The sequence below is a fragment of a genome, unplaced genomic scaffold (genome assembly GCF_019419815.1).
Source record: "Pyrus x bretschneideri cultivar Hongxiangsu unplaced genomic scaffold, Pyrus_bretschneideri_v1 Contig16, whole genome shotgun sequence".
In the NCBI taxonomy this organism is placed as follows: domain Eukaryota; kingdom Viridiplantae; phylum Streptophyta; class Magnoliopsida; order Rosales; family Rosaceae; genus Pyrus; species Pyrus x bretschneideri.
The window spans coordinates 5,762,566-5,785,170 of NW_025999457.1; positions in this window are offsets into that span (position 1 = coordinate 5,762,566).

Genomic DNA, 22,605 nt, shown 5'->3' on the forward strand with positions numbered 1-22,605 from the left:
TCAAATAAGGCAGGGGTATTTTTGTTATTTTAACAATATTTTTTTAATAATTATTTTTTGTGCTTTTTTATTTTTTATTTTTTTATTAATACCTCACAATAGGCTAGTAATAATGTGATTCAATTTCTCTATTTTTAAACACGTTCAAAACATCTTAAGAGGCATGTAATGCCGGTTATAAAAAAAGTCGGTCGCACGCGGATAATAATGTGATTAAATTAGTTGTCAAATGATTGTTTTTTTAACAAATGATATTATCTACACTAAGGGGGAGGGGGTGGGCTTAGCCCTACAATAGGCTAGCAATAATGTGATTCAATCAGTTTTTTATTAAATATTATTTTCTATATTTTTAAACACGTTCAAAACATCTTAAGAGGCTGTAATGCCGGTTATAAAAGAGGTCTATCGCACGTGGAAAATAATATGATTAAATTACATTAAATTAGTTGTCAAATGATTTTTTTTTAACAACGATATTATCTACACTAAGGTGTCACATCCCGGCCCGTGGCGGATCACTTCCCGGGCCCGCTCCACCACCGTAGCACGATATTGTCCGCTTTGGGCTTACCATTCCCTCACGGTTTTGTTTCTTGGAACTCACGAGCAACTTCCCTGTGGGTCACCCATCATGGGATTGCTCTAGCCCCCTTCTCGTTTAACTTCGTAGTTCCTACGGAACCCGAAGCTAGTGAGCTCCCAAAAGGCCTCGTGCTAGGTAGGGATGAGAATATACATATAAGGATCACTCCCCTAGGCGATGTGGGATGTCACACTGCCCTCTTCTCGCTTAACTTCGGAGTTCCTACGGAACCCGAAGCCAGTGAGCTCCCAAAAGGCCTCGCGCTAAGTAGGGATAGGAATATACATATAAGGATCACTCCCCTGGGCGATGTGGGATGTCACAATCCACCCCCTTTAGGGGCTCGACGTCCTCGTCGGCACACACGCGGCCAGGGTTAGGCTCTGATACCAAATTGTCACATCCCGGCCCGGGGCGGATCACTTCACAGGCCTGCTCCACCACCGTAGCACGATATTGTCCGCTTTGGGCTTACCATTCCCTCACGGTTTTGTTTTTGGGAACTCACGAGCAACTTCCCACTGGGTCACCCATCATGAGATTGCTCTGGCCTCCTTCTCGCTTAACTTCGGAGTTCCTACGGAACCCGAAGCTAGTGAGCTCCCATAAGGCCTCGTGCTAGGTAGGGATGAGAATATACATATAAGGATCACTCCCCTGGGCGATGTGGGATGTCACATAAGGGGAGGGGGTGCGCTAAGCCTCACAATAGGCTAGCAACAATATGATTTAATCAGTTGTTTATTAAATATTATTTTCTCTATTTTTAAACACATTCAAAACATCTTAAGAGGCGTGTAATACCGGTTATAAAAAAGATATTTCGCACACGGATAATAATGTGATTAAATTAGTTGTCAAATGATTGTTTTTTTTTTAACAAACGATATTATCTACACTAAGGGGGAAGGGGGTGGGCTTAGCCTTACAATGAGCTAGTAATAATGTGATTTAATCAATTGTTTATTAAATATTATTTTCTCTATTCTTAATGTAAATTCTATAGAGACCGATTTTATTATGTGAATTTAGCTGCTTTAATTGGTTTATAAGGGGTTTCTTCTAGTATGATCTAAGATTATTCATTTACTTGAAATATTTGACTTTCCTTTTGTCAATTTATGCATATAAATACATTTAAAATGTGTAAATTGTGCGTAGCACGTCGTGATTCAAACAATGCCTTCTGCACGTGTGTGAGCACGTGCATGAAGGTTAGTTCAAGTAGAATTCAAGAGAGTTTACAAACATTTCATAAAAATTTGAGTATATTCAATTAGAATTTTAAACGAAATTTTAAAAATCCGCCTGCATGATCGATTAGGATTTGTTTTAAGGGATTTTAAAAAGAGAGCTTATTAAAAGTCTATAGATTTCTTGGTACATTTAATTAGGATTTTCTTTTAAAGGGTTTAAAAAACTGAGTTTGTAAAAGTGCACAAAAATATGAATGCATTCAATTAGAATTTTCAAATAGTTTTTTAAACTTCAGTTCAATTAGTATTTAAATTAGTATTTTTAAAGATTCTAATTACAACCTCAAAGGATACTGAATTAGGATTTCAATTGAGTTTATAAAACTCTTACAAAATTGGCGTGTATTCAATTAAGGAGTTTTTAAAGGTTCAGACGCATTCAAAAGGATTTGATTTCAAAGAATTTTAAAAGGGATGTGCTATCCGCACACTTTCTTAATTTGCGGCCGTCGGATTAAATGAATTAAAAAAAAATTAAATGACAGAAATTAACAAGGTGTGTGTGAAAAGTAAAAAAAAGATGCATGGATAGCACACCCCTTTTAAAAAGTGAGGGTTTAGGTGAATTTGGAGGTATTTGATATAATATTTTTAAGTATTCCACAAATCGAGCACTCCCTCTAAGCTTTCGAGAGAATTCACTCCAAATTCATGCTCGTTTAGCGCTTTTAATCGACTAAAAACGCTTTTAAAGAAAATGATTTTGAAATCAATCTTAGTAAAAATGCAAGTTAATCTAAAAAAGGCACTTAAAGGCTTCATGCAAGAAGTACATAATTGGTGCTTCTTGCAAGGACTTTAAGTGCTTTTGGAACCCAAACCATTTTCTCTAAAAGTGGTTTCAATTATACAAAGGCATTTCCCAAACGAGCCTTAAAACTCTAAGCTCGTTCTCTTGATCACTTGATGAACAATGATTCATGATCATTCACATTTGAATTTGATATCCAAATTGAGAATAAAATTAAAAGCATGCGTACAAAACTCCACCCTTCATGACCAAGAAAACATTTATGTTAAAGCTCCATGAAACTTTATAGCTAGGTAATTCTTCAAAATCTCTACTGAATACAACCATTCATTTTTGTTTGTTTAATTAAAATCAATAAAAAGGATACAAAAAGAGAATGCGAAATAACAATTTGATAGTTAATCCTATTTCGAAATTGCTTTTAAATTTTTGTTTAGGTTTCCTTTTTTTTTTGTTTTGTTGCCAGTCATTTTTAGGTACCCGTCATTCCACACATTATTTCGTTTGTCCCTCACCCATCACTCTCATTACCTCCCTTTCTTTCCCCATTGTTTTTTTCTCGGTACATTAATATTTTCTCTCTCTCTCTCTCTCTCTCTCTCTCTCTCTCTCTCTCTCTCTCTCTCTATTTTCCTTCATTTGTCTAAAGGCGTTCATCTTTTACCTCAGCAGAAAATAAGATGGTTAAGGCAAAAAGATAGATATGGTAAGTGAGCAATGCTAATCTCAATTTGTAAGAAGGCTGACTCTTTAGGTAAAGTTCTTTTATGAAGCAACTCTTTAAATCTTATTAGTCTTGTATTTATCTCTCATCATATATAAGTTGTATGATGAGAGACATAACACATAGTCGTATATAACTGGCTACAAAAAATTAAAATTCTGCCTCGATATATATGAATATCATAATTATGTATATACTCTTTATACTATGACATATTTCATGTATTGAAAGACATAACACATAGTTGCAATTATGCGCACAAACTATTTTATGCTGTGTAGAGTCACGTAAGTTGTATGTATTTAACTGACTCAAACGATTATAACTGACTGTAGGAAAAGAAACGCCTCAATGCCGCCCCTCCATATCAACACCACACCCATCGATGGACTGATTCATACAGTGCCACACAGAGACTTGAGACAAGACAAAGGGTTTCAACCTATGGTTCTTTCTGACCACACAAACACTAATCCCTAAACCATAAAAGTCAAGTACACTAGAGCCACCCCTTCAAAAATTGTCCATACCTCTATCCCGCTGGCTAGCAGGATTGCAGACGTGAGGGGATTGGGGTATACAGGTGTCAGGTGAAAATCCGGCTGATCATGATCATCCTCTTGTTGCTTGTTTGGCCTTCGTCCTAGTTGCATGCACCACTAGTCACAACATATATAGTAATTAGTCTGAAAAAACACTCCAAAAATGCTGGCTAAAATGCCCAACTCTTGACAACCTTCTATCGTTTATCCTTTCCTCTATGATTTATTTTGATTAGCATCTTGTCCTCTTTCAACTAACCATTTAGGCCATTTGCACGTGGCGTGCTCTTACTGATCTAGGATTTGACCTAGTAGGGCCATCGTTGTACCATCAACCAATCAGCTGGCATGGGGGGTCTTTGTTTTTCCGATGGGCAGGGCATGTGCACTGGTCAGTGGTCAATTGATTACGTAACAACAAAGCTAGTTACGTGCATGAGTGATGGAAAGGCACTAAATCTTTGAACGTAAGAAAAAAGCTGTACTGTTTCATTGGTCTGAAAGACAATATCTACCGGTGATATTTTATCAACATCTTTTGAGGTTTATATTTATTCAGCTGGAAGCCACAAGTTTTCAAGAATATACTAAACATTATTCTCATTCGTATTAGTATGGTCAGTGGAAACTTTTAACACGACTCGAGGTCGACAGGAAGCTAGCTAGCCGATGGATAAGGGTTAATTGATAGTTATTTACCAAGAACACGAACACGATATGAACTGCCAAAATGAATACGTACATACGTAGTGAATCACTAACCCGAATGATATTCAAGTGAGATTAGCGTAAAAAACAAGTAACATAAGTTTGACAAATCCACTATCTAGTCTTATTTGGAGAAAATTATTATTTCCATTTCTTAATATATTGTATGAGCTAATCATTGAATAATTATAGGTCTACTTTTTATATTTGTGACTCTAACACGACCGTGAACAAGTTGTGTTGGTTTGGAAAATCTTACACGTAACAAGGCGGGTGAGTGCTTTTGTATGAATAAATCCTACCACATATTGATTGGCTAACAGTTCGTACCATATGAGACGACATCATACTTTTGACCGATAAGTCAAATCATAAGCCAAATCAGAATTGGTGATTCTAAAAGATAAATTGTTGAAAGTTCAAGCTCGAATCAAGAGTTCTGAAACTTCATTTGCTTTCCACTACAAAACCTCTTGTAATTAGTTGGGTGAGTGCATTTAAAAGTGAACTGAGAGAAATGCTCGCATTTGTGGCTGTCATGTAGGATATCCAGGTGCTTGTGTCCTTCTAATATTTCATGTTCCCCATTTTCTCTATACAATATGTTTGAAGGATATTTTAAAGAGAGCGGGTCACGAGTTAGCCTGGAGAGAGGATACAGCAGGTCCGGGGCCAAGCTATTAAACTTGAGATAACTTTCAAAAATATTTGCAACAGACCGCAAGGTTACAAGCTTGTATCTATGTACCTGAGATTCCGTATTGAATCTTTTGAAAAATGGAGGTTTTGGATTGAATTTCCCCATGAGATTGTTGCAGTAAAAAGGAAAAAATGGGCATCCAATTCTTGTTGATTCTCTATGAAATTATAGAAACAACAGAACCTGAAAAAACAATTTTGAGCCATTTATAAACTATCGCCAATCATCCACACACAACCCATATTTACATAAAGCTGCCCCAAACATACTTGTGCCGAAAGCAAACAAATAAAAATAAAATATCCAATATATTAAAGATCCTAGAACCCGATGGTGTGATGTCATGCTTATAAGTTTAATTTTGTGGGTTTCATATTGTTGTTAGTAAGGATGATGGTCGTTTAAGTTGTGCGATTTTGTTTTTCTTTTAAAAAACTTCGATAGTGCGAGAGAAATTTTAGTGAATTCAAAATATAAATTACACTGAGTTTGAATGGACTTAAATTGTATCCCTCATATTACGACAAAAAGACAATAAAATATGCATAAAAAAAGAGGGACACAAACCTTATCCCTCTAAAAAAAAATACACAATAAAACAAGCGGAACATAAACATGAGCCCTCTAATGCCAAACCTAAAAGGTCTAAACCTGTTAAACAAGTTGAAAAACACCAAAGGGTTAGGAAAAAAACAAGAAAGTGAAGCAAACCTGTATGTTGAGATGCACATTTATTTGAGAAGTGGAAGCCAAGCAAGCCAACATAGGCCTCATTTAATTTTTTTTTTTTTCAACAAAAATTGCTTTTTTTTAGTTAAGCAGTAAAAAGAATGATAAAAATAAACATCCTGCTCATTTTAAAAGCAATTGCCTCTAGACAACAACTTTTAAAAGTAGATTATAGGTTGTTTTTAAAAGTCGCTTTAATAAAAAGCGAAGTTCATCTTTAGTGTATGTTTTCAATTCCTGTAATACCCTCATTAGTTTTTGAAGATGACATATTTATACTTTGACACACATCTTATCCCTTGGAGAATAAAGTTACTGCCACCACCAACCACTAGAAACACTAACCTTACACCACCGCCGTAGTTACCCACCACTATTGTTGCCAGCAAGAATATAATAAAGAATAAATAAGAAACATAATTGTAAAAGATAAATGATGAAATCTTTATCTATAGAGGTATGTGCATGTCACCCTAGGACGCTTATAGTTTATGCGATTTTTTACAGCAACATCATCATCGGACAGGTTCCTACCATTGTATGAGCTTTGTGATCCTTCAACCAATCATGAAACAATGGTGGCTATTGCCCTAGCTATTGTTGTTGCTCATGGTAGACATCATTGGTTGGTGAAATATGATTCTTCACTTAATGAAAGCATCAATTATTTGAACCAAATTCGCGTACATCCACAGACGGAGATAATAGTTGAACGAAATCACCCATGAACTCCGGCGAGGGGTGAATGGGGTTGATTGGGGGTGGGGGTGGGGGGGGGTGTGATTGAATCCATATTGAATTGCCTACATATCACATGGTTGGTGAATTAATGACAATATAGTTACAAGGAAGAAGTGGTGTGATGTGTGCTATCTTGAACCATCCTTAGCGAAAATACCTTGGCTTAGGCATGAAAGAGATGTTTCTCCTAGTCTATGTGTAGACGAACAACGTGTAGAAAATATGTATGTAGTGGGGATCATAAGAGAGATGGTTAGAGAGAGATCCCTTAGTAAATACCCAAGCTAGGGTATTTATAGTGTCACACCTCGATCTAGAAATTATGTATGTAGTCCAGGATCGAAGCGTGACGTCACCAAATACCCGTACTTCTATCATACCCCGTATCTGGGATACGTGCCATTCACACTCTCTCACAATCCAATTGCGTAGTAATTTTTTGTATACATTATGCCTGCATCTAACCTCCTCGTTAGACTGCCTACATACCCTAAACAAGGATCAAGCTATTCGTAGTTCTTCATTCACTACACTCAAACATTCATCACATAAACCACTATGTCCCAACATAATACCACGATTCAGGCATGCAACATCTTAAGGAACATTCAACGAAGCACAATAATATTCTCTAGTCATCTTACCATTCACATACACATATGTTTTCCAACACCATTCAATAATTACAGCAATCAATAACACATACAATACATTGAAATGTAGGGCTATAGCGACACGGTTCAGCAGAAGCCTACATCTCTGAAGTTGTCTCAAATGAAATCCAAGAACCAAAAAGTCAAGTGATGTGATTTCAGACCACTAAACAAAATCCATCAACATCGGCTTTCGAACCACTTAACGGAACCAAAATACCAAATGGGATTCTGGAAACAGAATCCAAACCAGGATACGATTCCGAACCACTCAACGAAATCGTGAAGTAGAAGGGATTCCGGACCTCTCAACGGAATCCGAGTGGATACGATTCCAGACCACTCAACGGAATCATAGAGTACAATGGATATCAGACCACTTAACAAAATCCAAGCTGGGTACGATTCCAGACCACTTAACAGAATCGCGGAGTACAAAGGATTCCAGACCATTCAATGGAATCCAGACGAACCAAGGAACCGAATGAATCACTCAATGGAACCAAGCGGAAGTCCAAGAAGTATAACAACGCTCGAAGAAACAATACATGAACCAAGTACACAATTTAGAAGAGCTGAACGAAATAAGAAGTGAAATAAGGAAACAAGATGTGAAACAAGTGTTGAAGCAACAAACCCCATGACAATGGGTTAATGGTCTACTACTAACCCTCATATTTCATCACATCATGCCAATCATACAACAGAAACCATATTTCAAACATGCACGTCAAATCACATTTCATAAATGTTTCCTATCCACAGTCAAATCACAATTAAGAAACATAGAACGATGGCTAAGTATAAAAATAACAATTCAATAAAAATCACATATATTATAGTCACTAGTACGTAAATCGAGACACACGTCAACACAATGAGCCCACTAAGCTCCATGAGTTCTTAACAACACTTTAAGATAAATGACATGCTAGAATAACTTGGACTAGTTGACTAAAAAGTCAATTGTCGATCAAGATCGAGGGTAGGGTCCACAACCCTAGTAATCTAATCTGGAAGTTCCTGCCTATTAGATTTCTGATCCATAACTTCTCAAGAGTCTCAGTAATCTTCTAGGACAATATCCTAAAGTTTCGGAATGATACAACGGCTGGATCTCCGCCAATTGCTAAAATTAAGTGGCAGTCGACGTTAAGTTTTACAAACTTAGAAATTCAATACGGGAAGATCTGTACGTCGGATTCTTGATCTGTCAATTCCTACTATCTTCAAATATTCCATACTATTACGTATTAAATTTTCATATCGATCCAACTGTCGAATCATTAATTCATATAATGACCAAGTGGTGGTCTCTAACAAAACTATGTTCACATGACAAGATTTCGTCAATCGTACGTCACATATAGAATTGAGGTATCCAACTTAGCCTAGGAAGGGCAGGTGGGGTCTCGGCCCATGCACCGCAGCCACGCAGCGGCTGACAGACCCAACTCGCTGGAAAATTTCACCTAACTTTAAAAATTACCAAATTTCACCAAAATGAAGATATTGATGAGTGAAACAAGTTTCATACCTATGACTAAGGCCAATTTGGTCAGGAAAGCTCCAATTTCTCTCAAACCCGCCGGAAACCCTAAAAAGGGTGAGCTTCGATCCGTCACCTCCGGTGTTCCACTACCCCCAAACCTGTTTGGGCTTTGTTCCTAGCTTCTAGATGATTACTTTGGTGGTGGTAATTGAACGAGTTAGCTTTAGGATTTGAGGAATTATCACACGAACCCGTTACACCCACCGACGGTTCTTCACCAATTTACGACCAAATTTTGTCTAGTTTGGGTGGAAATGGAAGAAGGAGTGGCGAGATGATGATTGGGCATGGTAGATCGGTCTAATTTGTCGGACATCTAACGGAAAACCATTGGAAAATATGGAGGAAATGGGTCAGGTAACGATGCATGAGTCAGGAGGAAGAGGTCCGGGTCCTGCGTTCCTTCCTTTCTCTCCTTTGCCACCTTACTTTCATTTCTGATTTGCTCCTTCCTATCCCCTATCCTGATTGACTGGCCTCTCTCCCCTCTTCTTATTTTCTCTCATCTCATTTTCATCACAGCCACACACGTGGCATCAGATCTTTGCTCCAAAAAATCTGGAGCCTTCCAGATAATGGTCAAATGACCATTTTGTCCTTTTTTTTGCTCGTTTATAACTTCTTCGTTGTAACTCCAAATTGCGTTCCGTTTACGCTCACATGCTCGTATCAATGAGTACTATCCAAATACGTAAGAAAAGTAGGAAAATATATGCAAATCAAATACGTCCTAAAAAAATTCCGTTTAGTCCATTAAGGGCGTTTTGGTCCTTTTACTCATAAAAAAACTAAACACCGTAAATACAAAAGCGTCAAAAGTACGAATATGAATACGAAATACGAGATACGTAATTTTAAATAGTGAAATCCGGTGACGGGATTTCACATATAGAGATCTTGAAAGAGTAATCCTCATTAAATCAGAAGATTATAATCCTCACCATCATTTCATGACACATATGAGCTATGATTTTACTATATTTTCAAAGTACTCGATGGTACGAGCGTGTAGGCATAATTGGAATCAAATTCGGAGTTACGATGAAGATATTATAGAAATACGAACGTGAGGGTACTTAGTATTTGTATTTTTGAATTTTGGTCCTTTATTATTTTAATATTTTCTGGTGGGATATTTTAATGATCTTCTGGCCTATGGGGTCCACACCCACACTAAACTCTCCACTTCTCTCTTGCTAAGTGTCCCTTTTCTCACATACTCATATTTCTCTTGGCACTCTTTCTCTCTCTTATACTCCCTTTTCTCTACTCATTGTGCACACACGGTGCACCAATTTTCCAACCACCACCATCCAAACCAAGAGCACCATGAGGTCAGAACACCCGACCTCACCTTGAAATTCTTTTCGGATCATCGGGATCGAATCTCAATCAGACCGTGACCTTTCTGGCTATTTTTTGGTCAATTCATGGCGAGTTAGCATTGAGAAAGGACCATTCTTTTAGTCTCATTGAGAGGTATGATTTTCATTTTTGAATCACCCAATTTCGTTGAGTATGGAAGAAGTTATAACCACTTGAATTTTCTCCAATTTTCAGCAACCTCTGTGCCTTTGCAAGCATTTTCTGGCCATCTCTGACCACTTTTTGAACTCCAAAAGGTATAATCTTGTTCTACTATTCTCTGGCTTCGTTTTGATATATTATGGATTGATTTTGGTTAAGAAATGAGAGAGTTATAGCCATTTGAAAATTCTCTAGAAATCCAGCTAATAAGCCCAGTTTCGGTGGGTTTTCGGTGAAAAAAAAAAGGTTAGATTCCAACAATGTTCCCGGCTGCCAGCGGTGGCTTCAGCGACTCGAGTAGTGAGGAAGAAGAAAGAATATTCTTGGAATATTCCTTATGTTGACTTTTTTGTGTTTTCGTCGGGACCTCTCCTAGGCTAATTTTGATGTCCCGGGTCTATTTTTGACATCTATTTAGTGAAGTTCCAAAGTTTTAACGTAGTTGACCGTCTCAGCGGCTCGGTTGATTTTTTAGGGTTGACCGTTGACTTTTTACAAAAATTGCCTAGGACCCTTCTTAGCATATTTCGACGCCCTGATTCCAAATCCGTTTTCCCAAATTTAATTGTTTTAGTTGAGTTTTACTGACGGAACCCAATATTATGCTTAGGTGTGATTACTATCAGAGACTTCGGCTTTCCTAGTTCGAAGGGCTACGACCTCGCAAGTATTCGTGAGTGGGTCTTTTCTTTTATATAGTATATATATATTTTTTAGTTTTCACATATATATTTAATAATGAATTTTCTACATGATTGCCATAATTAAATTAACGGTTATAAGGAAATGTCGTATTGTTAGGAAATTATGAATAATCTTATAGGATGCATAGGTAAGCAGATTGTAGGGGATGCCTTAATTATATTTACGGCTAGGAATGGTATTATATTGACTAGAATTGTTGAATTATTGTGGCATGATCATATTTACGTTATATGCTCATTGTGTGCTACATTAGTGTTAATACTCGCCCAGGCCAGGGCCAATCTTCACGTGTATTTTCACATTGCACCGTACGCTCACTTTGGATACATTGTAGGTGCCAGTCATGTCCTAGATTACTATAGCAATTAGACCAGTCTTCATGTGATTGTAGTACTAGAGCGTAAATCAATATTACACCCAGTCATGTTCATGTCAGAATGCCTCTATATGAACTCATGTGTCAACATATATCGATAAGCACCTATTCGTTTAGGTGAGTTATTGTGGTTGTCGTACACTATGGTTTATTTATGAAATATTGTGAAGTTTTGCACTTTCGAGATGTTACTGTTTACGATAAGTATTATAATTCTATACGTAGTATGCTATGTTTTGTAAACTATACTTATTTTACGGCGAGGGGTTGTTATGTTTTAAAAAAGTTTTTACAAAGTTTTATTTTTAGGCCCACTCACCCTTGTTTTTCTCCCATCTAGGTTTTAGTGGCAGAGCTTCTGTGTCAACAAGGAATCTTGGCAAAAGTTGGTATAGTAGAGTACCTACGATGGTATAATTCTCATTCTACTTTACTATACTTTACTTATGCTCTGACATCACGTGTGAAATGAGTTCATTCCCACTCATAAGCGCACTTTTACATTTAGGCACTTTATAGCTTTGTCACCCTTCTGGTGTCAGCTAACACAGCTCGATTCGGAATCCAGGTGGATATTCCGAGTTGGGGTGTGTTAATGAAGAGAGACAAATTTTTTTATTTATTTCATAGAAGGACAAAACTTATCTATGTGATGTCATAGTTGTTTTTTTTTTTTTAATTCTTTGCATTTACAACTTTACCCCTCTATGTTTGGAGATGGATTTCTATCTCCTTATTTATCTTTTCTTTTTTTTTTTCTTCAGTATTCTCTCATTTTCTCTCTTCTCATTCCTCTTCCTTTCTCTTGCGTACTTCTCCATACTTCTCTCTCACCTAACTTCTTTTTTCGCATTGTTCCCTAGATTTATGAGTTTTATTTTTTTATTTTTTATGAGAACCATTAAGATTTTTTATTATAGTTTTTTTTTTTTTTTTTTTTTTTTTTTTTTTTTTTAGTTTTGATGATTTGGATGCAAGAATTTTGAAACTGATTTGATAGAAATGCTGGAGTTTTGCAACTGATCTTGCATAAGTGCATGAGTTTTGGAAATGATCTTGCAGAAATGCTTGAATTTTGAAACTTATATTGCATAAGTGTTGGAATTTTGAAACCGATCTTGCAGAATTACGTAAAACTATGAAACTAATCTTGCAGAAGTGCATGGATTGTAAAACAGATTTTGCATAAATTAGTTGTTACGGATCTGAAATCAGTTTGAAGTTTTTAGGGTAATTACACAAAACCACCTCAACTATAGGTCGCACCACAATCTCATACCTCATGTTTTAAACATTGCAATCTCACACATCTTCTTACGAATTCGTTGCAATGTTAGGCATTTGTTAAATTTTCTATCAATTTGATTGTTAAATGATGAAGTGGCAAGTGCGAGGCCCACTCTTCGGATTAAAAATTAATTAAATATTAATAAATTAATAATCATTTATATTACTTAAACCCATGTAATCTCTTTTTACACCCAACTTAAATTTTAAATGTTAATTGTTTATTTTACCCTATTGCATAATTACCATTAAGTACAAAATGAAATTAATAATAAAACTCAAATTTATCAATAAACCCAAACACTATAATTAAACCCTACGATCACTCTTTGTTTATCCATTCCGGCTAAAGCCCTAATAACTCTCATAGAGAAAAACAAGTTTTTTCATTAATGGATGGTGATTTTGAAGTTTTGAATCCTCTAACCAAGGTATGACTCAATTTATGAATTTTTTGTTCGTTTGATTTCAATTTTTTGGAGTTTAGAAGATGAGTATTTTGGATGGCGTAAGGTACTGAAGAGATTTACTACATCAACTACGTCAAATTTCTTCTCTTTTTTCAGGAGTGTTTTGTAAGGAACGACAGGTATGCAGAGATTGAGCAAGCACTTGATTATTTTGAAGATGGTTTTGCACCAGAGTATAGTTGGTTGACCATGCCAGATATAGGGCATATTATTGCTACATGTTATAACGTGGTTTTGATACACTTGAGCATGACACAATGCATTACGTTTCTTCCATGCTCTCTAGAGTCATCATCTCAATCAAGTCATACTGACCTATGTGAGGTTGCCATTGGTTATCTAACTGAAGATCATCATTTTATCCAGGTATAAGATATGTTTTTTCTTTTTACATGTATATTTATTTTATCTTATTTGATAACTCTAAATTGATTAATGACTTTGTGTATTGTAGGTACATTTGTGTGAAGATCACCATATGCCACCAGTTTCTACCTTTGGCACAAAAAGAGTCAAACGAGCAGTGATATTAAAGTGAAAAACTTGTACTCAAAATACTAGGGGCGTGTGGATCAATTTAAGCAACTTCGAGGGCTAGAGAATGTAGTCACTAATGATATCATGGATCTTGAAAATGATTAAAATATTGAAGCATTTCTTGACACCCATGGACCTCAATTTGTGTATCAATGCACGAAACTTACCGCTCAAGACCCCTTGAGAATGATTTTTGAGTGGAAGACAAAAATAAGCTTCAAGTCTTTAACATGTACATTCTTAAAATTTCATGTACTAAACTAGTATTCACAAGGAGATGTTATTGAGAATTTCTCTATAATCTCTTTTCCCTCCCAAAAGAGATCAAGTATCATTTCACCTGTAATCTGGTAAATGATGATATTTTATTGCCGGCTTATAAGATTCGTAGCCGAATAATTACAATATGTATTAGGGATTTAAACAAGCAATATATACTGCAAAATTTTGTTGACTAATATCTCATTCCTTACAATGACGTATGTTGTAGATCAAGTGACAAATGTACAATACAATACATCCACTTATTAGCATATATAAGGAATTACAATCAATTTTGATACACATCAAGTTTGTTTTAATAACAAAATATACGTATTTAGGTGTTTTAATTTAGAATGAACATATTACCTAAGAATGAGTCAACAACTTCTTCTGCATATACTTTCAATAAAAAACAGCGTCATTGTGAGCTCAAAATACCAATGCACCAATATTAGCTCCAGCTTTACTAGCTAAACAACCAATGGCATCGAATGATTGAAGCTCCCACGAAGAGCCCTAGCTCAAGTCGATTTCTTCTTCTTCATATTACCTCCTTCTCTAGTCCTATAGATATTTTCCCAAATGAAACTAAGGCCTGGGTCAAGATATGTGTCATATTACTATTATCTTTTGCTACACCTCTATGAATAAGTATCCTAGTAATCCCAACGTAGTGCAAAGACTCAGCAATCTGCAGTGCAGTCACACCTTTGTTAGTTTGAGCTTTAGCATCAGCTATTTTCTTAACCAACATCTTAATCATATCGGATGTCTCGACTTCGCTGCACAGTGGTGTATCCGTCCTCATCTTTAGCATCTATATCCACACCCTTTTCAAGCTGTGTTCGAATGACTATCTTTCCTTTGAAACATGCTCTATGCAGATAAGTCCACCCATGTAGGTCTTTGTCCATTGATTGTCGCACCTGTCTCAAGCAGCCTTACAACTGTTCTTACCTCTCCCTTCTTCGCCGCGATACATAAGTTATCACCAAACAATAATGTTTTCGAACAAACCCAATTTGATTACTAGTGTTCTATGCACTCCATGAAGCCTATAGAAAGATTCCTATGAAACGGTATGGTAGCAGACACATATGCTCATGAAACAGACACCACATAGAGAAAGATGGTGATACATGGTTGTTTTCAACATCTATAGAAATGTCAATCTTGTTGTCAGTCATGGCTAAATTGTCACATCCTGGCCCAGGCCCCCACCACATCCCACGCCGGGATTTGACAATTTGGTATCAAAGCCACTCTGTCGTTCGGTGCGAGTGTGCTGACGATGACGTCGGACCTTTAAGGGGGGTGGATTATTAGATCCCACATCGCCCAGGGGAGTGGATCATCTATGCCTTATATGTACATGCCCACCTCTATATAGCACGAGGTCTTTTGGGGACTCACTGGCTTCGGGTTCCATCGGAACTCTGAAGTTAAGCGAGTTCAGGCGAGAGCATTCCCATGATGGGTGACCCATTGAGAAGTTCTCGTGTGAGTTCCCAAAAATAAAACCGTGAGGGTGTGGTCGAGACCCAAAGCAGACAATATCGTGCTACGGCAGAGCTGGACCCAAGATGTGGTGGAGCCCGGGTCGGAATGTGATATGAATTCACACCCTAATTCTCAGCGTCCATTTCCAGACAGCGTAAAGATAGAGTTGAAAATCAAATGGGTGTAAAAATAAATCCACATATTGAATTGGGTTTATGGGGGGTATATTAGGTAGTAAATTAGAGTTTAAAGAGATATTAATAGTTTAGTTAAAAATCAAATGGGTGCAAAAAGCAAGCTGGATGTAGAAATGTGTTACATGGATTTAAATAAAATTTCCCATTAATAATTTTTTTTGTCTAACCAAAACTAAAATTAATTAAACAAAAAAAATCTCTCCCTTTTCTCTTCTCCCTAAAGCAAAGAGTGGCGGCCAACAATGACATCAACGGTGTCTAGTGCATAATCCCACGGTGGTTGCCGAGATCATCACCGCAACTTCCTTACCATTCTTCCTCTGAAGGTCCACTTTATGGAAATCCTAGTTGATCAAAGTCCATTCTTCATTTTCAGAAATTCTAAACCCTGAACCCCATCATCCCTAAATCTGAACTCTTTATCAAATCAATGGCCCTCTCTATACCCACTTTCCTTACCCACCTCAAAAACCTAAAAACCTCCAGTCCGTTTAACGCCATCATCATTCATCTCCCTCCACCTTCTTCTCTTTTTCCACCCTCGAAAAAGTTGTCGTCGAACAATGTCAGCACAAACGCCAGCTACACCTCGAACCCTCTTTCTCCTCCCTCCATCGCAACCAGCAACAATAACAAGAATAGCCCCCAAAACCCTAAATAAACCCTAACGCCCCAAAGCTTCCTGAACCTGTTTGGCTCTTTCCAGCAACCGCCTCAACCTCCACAACCCATTCTCACCCTCGTCTGCCAAAATGATGTTGAGGAGGCAGCACTCCGACCTCCTTACTCTGCACCATTACATCATTAGGCCAGCGTTGCCCTAATATCCTGACTCACAAACTCATCTTTTAGAGTTATTGGGATTGCCAAAAGTCCGATACCATTTTCAAACCTTCCCCAACTACTTATAGATTTTGATTAAAGGGTTGGTGGATAATAACAAATTGGACAGGGCTATGGAGCTCAAAGAGGAAATTGATGTCAAGGGTTTTGTGCCAGATTCGATCCTTTACCATTATTTAATACATAGTTGTGTAAAGAATTCAGATTCAGATGGGGTTTTCAAGCTTTTCAAGGAGTTGAAGGAGACGTTGGGAGGGGTTCTGGAGGATGGGGTTGTGTATGGGAACTTGATAAAGGGGTATTTCATGAGGGGGATTGAGAAGGATGCCATGGAGTGTTATGAGGAGGCTAAGGTGAAGATAAGCGAGGGTTGCAGAGAACGAGGAATAAAAAAGAAGAAGAATAATTAATATTTTTAATATTTTAATTTCTTGTCCACGAGGCACAAAAATGTGAGTCTCACATTTGACACGTCATCACTTAATTGTCATTTGTCAGAAAATTCAACAAAAGTCTGACATTGCAATGGATTCGTAAGATAAAGTATGATATTGTAATTTTTATAACATGAGATGTGAGATTGTGGTGCAACTCATAGTTGGGGTGGTTTTATGTAATGTATTCAAGTTTTTATAGATGTAGTTTTAGACAAGTCCGTTGGGCACATGGCTGAAATTTTAAAATTTTTGTTTGCTTGTTTCTAGGAAAGGTTTGAGATTTTTTCTTCTTGAAATGATTTGAAACTAATGAAGCTCTATTTGGGTTTTTATTACTATAGTTAAAGCTCCCTTATTATAACAATAATATACCTCTGAATTTATGTTATAACTTCAATTTCATTAATAACATAGGATTGACACAAGTAAAATAATAGTAGCAACAGAGGATGAAACAAAACCCTGCTTAGCTCAAAATAAGCATAAGTTACAACTAATATTGCCATGAAGCTCTCGACAAAAATTTAAAATGTCTTGAAGCATTTAGAAACTGAAGAACTAGATTAAGAAGAAGGCATATGGATACTCTCGAAAAATTATTGTTGATCATCAAATGGTGGAGGGGCCATTTCATCACGACACCGTAAGGCTTTCTTGCATCCTCTATTGTAAGTGTTAGAAGGCGGAGGCAAGCAAGTACGGTGCTCGCAACCACGATCTCTTCCGATAACACCATAATTGAGGGGTGGACCGTGTGATTGGTCTTCCGCATTAACTCTAGGAAAGACGACGGTCATGCAGAGTAGTAGTATATGAAGGCAGACGAGAAACATTTTCTTGGTCGTAGTCATTGCAAATGAAATCAATGAATATAATTGCAACCTCAGAAACTTTAGCTGCCATCAAATCGTCGACATCCCCTCAAACGTTGTAAGTGGTTAAATAGGCTACGTGTTCAAGAAAACTTCTTCCAATTGCATTAGTGGCAGTGGTAACGTCAAGTTGCACACACTTTAAACTTTAATGCAAGGAATAACGAACTTGCTTGGTTACATTTTTACTTTAATTTTTTTAAACTCTTTATTATATTTAAATGAGGTTATTAATTTGGAGTATAGAAATTTCATTGCAGTTAAAAATAAATAATTTGTACCTATGTTAATCTCATTCGATAATATAATTAAGAATGCATTATATAGAAAAAAAAACATATAATTAAAGTTTGCCTCATGGACAAGTACATGCATGCCATGCATGCAGGACAATTGATAAGTGAAAATAAGAATTCACTACAGGGAAATTGCCAAACAATTTTCCATCCGTCCTAGGAATCATATTCTCTCTGTTTTATGTGTATTTTGACAATTATTTGGTTTATTCAGTAATTTTCTCTCAGTTCTCAAATCAGTTTACCCGCGTTAGTTCAACATTCATTTTTTTCACTTGCTCTCTCAGTCTTGACTTCATTGTCATTTTATCTTTTGTAGGTTACCAGGTAAATGGCAAGAGTTGTCCGGGTATGCAATATCATTTTAATTTTATGTATAAGAACTACCCATTGGATAGTGTTTGAGTGATTGAACATGAATGGTTTATTGTGATTACAAGTTTTATCAAGTGTTTCAACATTATCGAGTGGCAGAATGGAAACAGAGAGCACAAATGGAAAACATCATTGCTGATTTTTGTTCAGTACTATGAACTATGTGGATGCAAATTTCCGTCTTTTCTTCTTGGACGAAAATACACCTGCAAAACAATTAACACGTAAGGTTAAGGCCAAGAGTTTCACAAGCCCACGATGAAATGGGGGGAGGGGGGGTTGAAGAACCTCCGATGCCAAAGTTAGAATTTGAGGGAGAAAGTGTTTAGAGAAATTTGGAGAATTTTATAAGAGAATTGGCTCTAGGTTTGGGAGAAAATGAGTGGCTATATATAAAGGGGTGTGGCAGGCCCTATTTGGAGAAAAGGGGACTGGCCACTTATGATGGTTTCTTGGCTCTAATAATATCTTGCAATCAATTGGGAAATTAATTACAAAATTAATCAATTAATTTTGGTAATTAATCCCAATTTGAAAAGAATAATTGAGAGTTACCTTGTGGATGAAGATTTGATGAGGAGTGATGAGAGGGTTTAAAAGAATACTATTTTGATCACTTTTGACATTGATTGAGCCATTATTATCCGTTGCATGTGCGTGGGAGTCCTGGTGTGCCTCAAGGGTAATTTTGTTTTTTTAACCCAAAAGTTCACTTGTCGCCTCCATATTTTTCTTGATTATTTTTTTCTCCACAAACTATACTTTGTTTTTTAGATTACAAGTAGTTACACTCTCTTTAAAGCTGAATATTTAATACCAATGAAGGTTGGTCAGAGTGGAAGAGGCTCTAGTCGCTTAAGCAAGTGGTCTCGGTTTCGAGCCCTTGTGGATGCAGAAAACTTTCTTGGGAGAGGTGCCCGCATATGCGCCTGACCGTACCTCGAAGGATTAGTCCTTGGCTTTGCCTGGGAACACCTTGGGAAACCTAAAAAGCTGAATATTTAGTCAGGAACACAATATAAATTAGAATATAAAAAGAATTTTAGTCATCAAGATTAATAATACAAATTCAAACTTACAAATATAATTGGATTTGTTTTCATTGCTCAAACAAAAGTCACACACAGTTCGTAGTAAGCTAATATTCAGAAGCATACCTTCGATTTCCTAAGCGTAAAGAAAACACTTCTATTATTCCTGACTAAAATGTCAACTTTAAAATAGTCGATTTCATTCACCCTTATCCTAACAACTCTCTCATACTTTTGATCCAAATTAAAAGTGAACGCAAATAGACAAAATGAAATGTTTGATCAATACTATGAACTATCTGGAGGTTTGTTTTAGCTTAGCAGATTGATTACTAAGGCCATCTCCAACCGAAAGAGGGCCAAAGGGCTCTCTTTAGCTCTGTAGCCCTCCAAGAAATTGCCAGGCCATATTTCATAACATCTCCAACCAAAGGGGCCATAGGCCAAACATAACCCTGTGACAAAAACCATCTCCAACCGAGGGGGCCAAAAGGCCATAGGCCAAACATAATTTATGATTTTAATTGAATTAATATAGTTGATTAAATTAAACTACTATATTGAAATAAGATTTTCGAACATATTGGAAGATTATTGAAAGAGGTGACCATTTGAAAATTATTGAAAAAGTTAAAGGAAAGATTATTGGAAGAGAATAGAATGTGAAGAATTGAAATAAAATGAGGTAAGATAGTATGGAATAGTGAAAAGTATGTAAGAAATGGTGTAGGAAAAAAAAAATAGAGATTAAAAAAAAATCATCCAAAAAAAAAAAAAAAAAGTGGCTAAGCTCATAGGGCTTGCTGGCTGGCTGGTTTTAGCCCTGTGGGGCGCACAAGCCCTTTGGCTTAACCCTCGGTTGAAGACGGTTTTTGTGTTATTTTGGGCCATTTTTAGCCCTATAGCCTCTGGCTGGATCAGTTGGAGATGGTCTAAGTATTTGAATATACAACGGTACTTTGACATTTAAAAGATCACAACTAAAATATGGATTATAACTTTTGCTTACTTATTAAACCGATTTGATTTGAGCATGATTGAATTGATTGGTTTGAGTTTGAATGGATTTGATTATTTGGATTCATATACAATTAAGGTTTAAACTTATTTTCATTGTTATTATATGTAGTTCAAACCATACATATATTTTGTTCTCTCATTTTTACAAAAATTATCACTTATTTACATTAACAACTTTCATTTTTTCAACTTGTAATAAAGAAATGAAAACACCTACACATAAGAAGAAAGAATAAGGAGGTTCTGAAATGCAATGAAAGTTGAAGTGAGCACTTGCGATGATGGAGTTATAGCTATTTTGATGCGTACATAGGGATGGCAACAATGGATGTGAGGTGACATGCTTTGGTATTCAGACCAATCTTTGAAAAGTTGATTGGTTAACCAATCTCTTGTATAAGGTTGTTGGAATATTTTTGACAGTAGGCCGTTCATCCCACCCTTAGACACCTATTTTGGTCCTTTTTGTAAATAGGGTTGTACATATATTTCCGCATGTATTTAAATAGTATGTCCTATCACACACATATATGTAGTATATATATTAAGAACTTTCTACATATTTTACATGATTTTAAAACCCACAACATCGGGCGGAGTGGAGCCAAAAATAATCAAGAGGCAACATGTGGATTTTTAAGTGAAAAGGACAAAATTACCCTCGAGACACAACGAGTTTCCCACACGCGAGCAGTGGAGAATCATCCATCAACCGAGTCAAGAGTGCCCAAAATAGGTAACAAGTTCAAATTTATCTCATCCATCTTTACTCCATATCCTCTACAAGGAAATCATTCCATAACCTTCAAAACCTTCCCGATAAATTAAATTAATTAGGTTAATTAGTGGATTAATTCCTAATTAATCCATTAATCACCAAATTAATCGCCATTACACCCCAAAAAACATCCAAGGGCCGGCCACTCTCTCTTCCAAAGAAGGCCAGCCATGCTCTATAAATATGACTCCATTTTCTTTGAAAGGAGAAGTCTACACTCTTGTAAAACTCCAAAAACTCTCCAAACACTTTTTCTCTCTAAATTCTAACTTTGGCATCAGAGGTTCTTCGGCCAAAGCCACCCCTTCTCCCAATTCATCGTGGGCGTGTGAGGCTCTTGGCCTTGACCTAAGGTGTTAATTGTTTTGTAGGTGCAATTTTGTCCAAGATCAAGAAGGCGGAAATTTGTATCCACAAATTGGTGCTTTCATTGAGAGGAGAAATACACACTCGTAAAAGACTATCGCATAAAAGGTTTTTTTTCTTTATTTTCTAATTTCTGGTCCACTTGTATATTTTCGTACGTTCTTATTATTATAATTTTTTATTTGCATAGATTCTTTGATAAAACGTAAAAGAGAAGTACAATGGCTAGAAATTTAGAAAATTCAACAAGTGAAAATTCCAACATGCAAGAGATGGGACCATGGTGATCCACGAGGCTAAATATGACCATAGGTAAAGCAGCACCACCACCACGAGTTTCCACCACAGGAACCACTGCGGTGGCTACCACAATAGCCACCTGTGGCGAGGTCCATGGTGTCACCACTACCACGACCCAAGCCGTGCCACCAAAGCAAGCCCAACGCGAGCCCAATACGTTGCCAAGTCGAGCCCAAGCCTAGCACTCGCGTGCATCACGCATCGAGCATCCTACTCTTACGGCCCAGCCTGCTCCCGTTGAGCAGCCCACTCCCGTGGCCCAGCCTACTTCCACAGCCCAACCTACTTCCACGACCCAACCTGCCCCGATGACCTCCCACCCAGCCAAAGTCGACCCAAGATTATCTTAGCCATCCGGACCTACCATCAAGTCGAGGGCATTTTCACCACATTTCTTCGCAGATTTGACATTTCCCAACTCAAATCTCACGCCCGGAGCCTACCACACTTCTACTGCTCAAGGAGGCACATTTATTCCAAGC